The sequence below is a fragment of the Colobus angolensis genome, unplaced genomic scaffold (assembly GCF_000951035.1).
Source record: "Colobus angolensis palliatus isolate OR3802 unplaced genomic scaffold, Cang.pa_1.0 Scaffold344, whole genome shotgun sequence".
NCBI lineage: Eukaryota > Metazoa > Chordata > Mammalia > Primates > Cercopithecidae > Colobus > Colobus angolensis.
Window position 1 is genome coordinate 730,725 of NW_012116755.1, and position 6,136 is coordinate 736,860.

At 42.7% G+C, this 6,136-nt stretch overlaps 1 protein-coding gene across 8 annotated transcripts in view; it reads left to right on the top strand.

The window, feature by feature from the left end:
• The first annotated feature begins 1,850 nt into the window (after positions 1–1,850).
• Positions 1,851–6,136, top strand: part of TCAIM (T cell activation inhibitor, mitochondrial) — a 71,721-nt gene continuing 67,435 nt past the window's right edge. For 4 of the 8 annotated variants that reach the window (XR_001002945.1, XM_011952610.1, XM_011952613.1 and 1 more), the window contains exon 1: positions 1,851–3,236. The gene's annotated coding sequence lies outside the window, so the exon portion shown is untranslated. The remainder of the gene's footprint in view (positions 3,237–6,136) is intronic. The other 4 variants (XM_011952611.1, XM_011952614.1, XM_011952617.1 and 1 more) reach the window with 2 other exon arrangements.

Sequence of the window (6,136 nt, forward strand, 5' to 3'; positions counted from 1 at the left end):
GTTATACCTGATATAAATGATGAATTGATGGGTGCTGACGAGTTGATGGGTGCAGCACACCAACATGGCACAAGTATACATATGTAACAAGCCTGCACGTTATGCACATGTACCCTAGAACTTAAAGTATAATAATAAAAAAAAATAATAAATAAAATAAAACTACAGATCTAAAAAATAAAAAATAAAATAAGACCCCAAAATTTAACCCTTTGTGTGGATATTTGTACTTTAGAAGGAGATACTTTGTACCCACAATTAGCAAGTTTGTTTAGTACTAATACTGCATTTTGGTTTGGAATAGCCTTGTTAGGACTATAGATTAGTAGGTCGTCCACATACTGAAGTAGATTGCTATCTGGGAGAAGCTGCAGGGGCTCTTTTAGTGAAGTGTTAATACAGCTAGAAGGTGGGGCCTTAGCTGTAAATTAGCTTGTAGTTTTGTAAATCACAACCTAATGGAACAGGGCAGCTTGGCTGAAAAAGAGTAGAGAAATAGCCTTTCATTTTACAAGGGAGTGGTGGTGTGAAACAGCCTCATTGGGGTTTTCCATCAATATCCATGAGGAAAATGGAGGAATGGCACATTGGGCCATAGTAAATGTTTAAAGCTGAATAACTGTCCATTGTACCCATGAGTAATATTACCTGTTGTTCAGCCACAGTCAGATTTGCCCTGGGCTCATCCACTGAGATGGAAAAGACAGGGCCATGGATGGCTTCAAAGGCCCCATCTAGAGGATAGATGACTGACATTTCAGAGGCTTGATCATAATCCAGGAATAGAATTAGAGGTACTTGCCCTTGCCCTCACCCTCGTTCTACAGGATCCCCTTGTTAGGTTGGTGAGATTGTGGCTGTCATAGCCTAGAAGGAAGAGGTGGCCCCCCTTCACAAGGGAGGGACACTCACTCTTCCAATTTGCAGTGAGGACAGGGTCCCAGGGATGACTTGCAACCTGGAGGTTTGGGACATTCTCAACTTCAGTGTCCTTGATTTCTGCAGTGATGACAGGCTCCCATTCTGTTAGTGTTATAGGGATGAGCCTTGGGGTTATTGGCTAATGAAAAAGAATGTGCCAATGTTATCTCAGTATAATCAGCTTGGTGACAGCAATTTTCCTCCTCCAATTCAGCCTTCTTTTTTTTTTTTTTTTTTGTTTCCTCCTGGTTATTGAAAACCTTAAAGGCTGCTTTTAATAAAGTACAAAAGGGAGTCTGTGGTCCTTGCTCTAATTTTTGGAGTTTTTGTCTGACGTCTGGGGAAGGCTGACTTACAAAATGTATGGCCAGAAGGTATTGGCCCTCAGGGCTTTCAGGGTCTAAATTTGTATATTTATGCATGGCCTCCATCAGTCTAGCTTGGAAAAGGGCTGGGTCCTTGGTCCTGAGTGATCTATCATAATTTAGAAAAATTAACAGGTTTTATTACAGTCTTTTTCATTCCTTCCAACAAACATGTTATCATATAATCTTCTCTGCCCCTGTCTCTGTTTGGGCTGGCATTCGCAGCGTGGTATTGCCAATTGGGTTCTGTGTTGGGGACAGCTTCTGCCCCGCCTCTGTTATTAGGATTGCCAACATGAGCTTCATCTGCCCAAACTCGAGCTAAAGACCGTGATTTTTCTTCGTGGGAACAGCAAATAGTTAATACCACAAATGTGTCTTGCCAGGTTAACTCAAAGGCAATAAAGCCCGAAATTCTTGAATGAACTTAGAGGGATCCTGGCTAAATGAACCCAACTGGGATTGAATTTGCCAAAGATCAGACAATGGAAAAGGGACATGAACTCAAATTGTTCCCAAATCTCCGTTTGCCACCTTGTGGAGAGGCAAAACGTTTGGGGGATTTTCTGAGGACTCTGTACTAGTGGCATATGTAACTCCTGTGCGAGTATGTGAGGGTGAGAAAGTATCTGGATGGTAGGGGGCAGGGGTTGATTGGGGCATGGAGCAGATGGCAAGGGGTACACAATGAGTTTTGACATGCGTGCATTATGGAGATGTATAGAAATTCTAGTTACTTTTAAATTTGGAGGGAAGAAGTCTGGTACCAGATGCTGGCTTTAGATAACAGGGAAGTCTAGTTAGTTCTAAATTCCTCAGGTAAGGAGTTTCTGCCTCAGGATGGTCTGCTTAATGGCCACCAGGTGATCTTTGCTCGCAATTCTATTTGCTTGATTTCATCTGTGGCAGTTTCTGGGTGCGGGGGTGGGGGAAATCAAAGTTATAGGAACAAAATAAAACCAACAGTAAAACTTTCATGCTGACTGGAGAATGGTTAACGTTTAAAAATAGGTGTTGAATGGGCCAAAGCCAAACAACGCAAGCCGGAAAAGAAATGTTTAAAAGTTGGCTATATTTATTTATACAAGGAAAACCAAAAGAGATAATTAAATGAGACTTTTAAAATTCGGGGCTCTCCACTGAGGGTTGTCCCCGGGCGCCAGCTCCGGGAGTTCGGCAGAGGCTCGTCCCCTGCCAGGGCGTCTGGGGCAAGGAACCGCAAGGCGCATGCGCGTCCTCCGGCAGCCGCTTTCCCCTCCTTCCCCAAGATCCAGCGCGTGCTCGGTTGCCCTTCTCCGTTCCCTGCGGACCCTTGCGTCAGGACCCGCCACCTGCCGGCCCATCATTTTCCGAGTCCCTGCAGCCTAGTCGGAGTGCTCGCTCGCGCCTCCTAAAGCTTTCAGCCGAGCGCGCCGAGACCCCTGAGGGCGGCCGGTAAGAAGGCGGAGGGGCGGGGGCCTCAAAGCGTGCGGGGAAGGTGCAGCAGTCGCTAGAGTGCTGACGTCAGCTAGAGGCAGGGCACCGCGGAAGGTTGAATCCACGCCCTGGCTGCGCGCAGGCGCTGTAGGGGGAAGGCCTGGCACGCTCCAGCCAACCAGGGCGTCACCTGCAGCCCGTCCCTCTGCCCGGGCTTGCCTCCAGCGCTCTGCCGCCGTCCGAGCGGGGAGGGTGTTGGGGGCAGGTGGAGCCGGGAGGGTCCAGCTGAGAATTCGGGGTTAGGGGCTCAGAGAGCCCTGTGGCTAGGAGCCCGTCAGAGCCTGTCGCCCACTGGTGCGAGGGCAGGTGGGAGCGCGTGGCCGTGCGTCGCGCGTTGGTTGGCCGGCTGACGCCCCGGTGCGCATGCGCGGCCGAACAACCCTGCGGGCGGAGCGACTGTCCTCTCTCCTGGTGTACTGGGTGGGAGGTGGAACTGGTCGGACAAAGCCCTCGCGTCGGACCCTTGCCAGAACTGTAAGGAGCAAGAGGGGAGGGACTCAGGTGGTGCATTCATGCTCCTCTCAGGGTGGGAAGCAGGGTCAGAGGGGAGTGCTCTAACTTTTGAACTGAGGCGGTGCCGGGAGCGGCAGTATCCGCATCACGTCTACATTTTAACTTGCTTTGAAATGAGAACGCAAAGAAGATTTAGGTTTTATTGTTTCTGACTTGTATTTTACCGAGGTCTTTGGTTTACGGGAAATTGTTACCTACTAAATCTCATATAGCAAGAGATTGAGAAAAGAAAGCTACAGAATCTAGGCTAATTTATCTGATAGCATTTCCTGCTTTTGCTCTTTTTGCCTTTTCCCCCTACTCTACGAAGTACATATTCAACTGAAAAGCCATGAAAATTGCCGCTGTTATCCCTCCTTGATGTAACAAACTGCTTTCAGAAACCTTACAGGACAGTCACTAAAGGAAGTCACAGTTGAAATGAGAGTGGCATGATATTAATTTTGTTGGAATAAATTACTTTCAAATAAAAGTTGTGCCAAATGGTCAAAGCTCAATCCTGGGAGCTCTATTTGGCACACACTGTTATTCTTTCTATGTTAGTTGAAAGTGATTTAAGCAAAACAAAACCGTTTTTCGTGTACTCTTCCATAATTTGGATTTTTCACCGATTTACGTATCTTTCCTCCAAATTTGGTTTGAAACTGCACAGATTTAATGCCTCAGCACAGATTTTAGGTAAAATTTGAAATTTTCATTTTATGAAACAGAAGCTAGTATCACTATTAAGTAGATTTAAGTAGTCATTTACCATGGTTTGTAAATAAATTGTATCCTTCCCGGTCCTCTGCCCCCTTCCAGGAAAGGCACCATTTCCTTCGAGAAGACCTTCCTGAGTGCTCCCCGTCCCATTCTAAGTGTAGCGTTTGGGAGTTTCTCATATTCTGTGCATGTTGGTATTATTGCATTTACTGCGTTTATAGTTATCTGCTTGTGTCTATTTTTACACTCCCCCCTCCCTCTAAAAGTATTTTCAGTGTTAGAATTGTCTTAATATTTTTCTAGTCCCAATGCTTTACGCAGGACCTGGCCCATAAGTGATGATGAATGGGTGAGTTAAAGACTCAGTACGTCTTCCAAGTCTGATTAAGACAGTGCAACCTCTTTAGTTATTTTATAGCATTTTCCATGTGGAAGTATAGTGGGCTAAGTGCAGTATGGACAGAAACCACCTATGTAACAATTTGTCTGAAGAGGAGAAGCCTGCAGTTGATGTGGATGCCCTGGGCTTTTGGAGCTAGTGTCTGAATGAGAGCACCCAACTCTACTCTGAAGCAATGTGTCTTCAGTCAGCTGATAGTAACTTGATTTTCTGTGTAGCTAGTCCTGAGAGAGTAAGAACATTATATCTGAATCTTCTAATTGTCTTAGCATTTATAATCTCAAAGTAAATGTACAGATTGACATTCTAGTTATCAGGCCTTCTAATTTAGCTTTCCCAAGGTCCGCCTATATCTGTTTGAAGTGATAAAATTGGGTTCTGTTCTTACAAAGTTGAAGACTAATCCAAGATCTGGGCGTTAGGAAGAGGCAAGCAGCCATGTCTGCCAACCTGCTGGACTCTAACATTGTCTCTACTTAGAATTTTGTTTTTTTAGTCTGAAAAGTACGTAAACCATACAGGAAACCAAGAACTAATTCAAGCAAAAACTTGAAATCCTCCTTTGATTTTTAGCATAAATTGGGTAGCTAAAAATCCAAGTTTGTATTAAATAATTATTTTTAAAGAATTAAAGCTTAAACATTAACAGATGCCCCAGAATCCTCTTTGGTGATAGAATCAGGATTCCCTAATACAGTGGTTCTCAAACCTGAGTGTGCGTCAGAATCCCTGAGAGTATGTTGAAACAGATTCCTGGATCCCACCCAGTTTGATTCTGCAGGACTAGGATGGGACCTGATAATTTGCATTTCTCATGAATGTTGTTGCTGCTTTGAAAACCACTGCCCTAAGAGTTCTTTCTCTCCTTCCTACCCTATCCCTTTCCTCTTTTCCAAAACTGGATCCTGATCTGTCACTTAGTGTTCAGAGCCCATTCTTAAATAAAAGCTTATAGGAAATACTCAAAAGACTCATAGGACTCAGTTGTTCATTCTTATTCTTAAACAGAACAAGAAAATATATTTTTAATTTTTTCCAATGATTTGTATAAGAAGTGATCATCTTAGAGCAATAATTTTGTTTAATGGATAGCAGAATTATTAACTGAATATATTTTTATGTATATAGGCATTTTCCTCTAGAAATATGAATTGGCTACCATTGTGGGAGAGAGGAGAGTTGCTGGAAAAAGGAAAAGTCACATTCCCTCTCATTTCTCCTCTATTGCTCTCTCATTGTTTCTCCATGCCCCAGAACACTGTCTTCAAAAAGTCAGTATTAATTCATAAAAAGACAATTCCCACAGCACAATATAACTTTATTATACTCACTTTAGGTTTTTATTTTGAAGAGAGAAATGCTACTTCAGTCAAAACTTGTGTTTTTATTGGTTAGCAAGTGCTAACTTTTATCTGTAAAAATAAACAACTAGCTACTTTTTAATTCTGATGAATTAAAAGTATTTTTCTAGAGAAAAATTTGTGAAATTAGATTATTCATTTGTACTTTTTAAACTCTAGCCTTGGCAAAATTGTCTACTACCTTGTATTTTTTAAGACCTTCAGACATTGACTCCTTATTGTGATAATTGTGACTTTTTTCAACAAAGTTTTTCAAAATTTGTTTTCAAATAAAGTGTTGTATTTAACTGCATGTTTGAGCAATATGTTACCCGACATTAGGTGGAAAAAAGAATTATGCCATTTTTAAATATACTGTGACATAATAATAGTTGCAACTTTTTTTTTTTTTTTTTTTT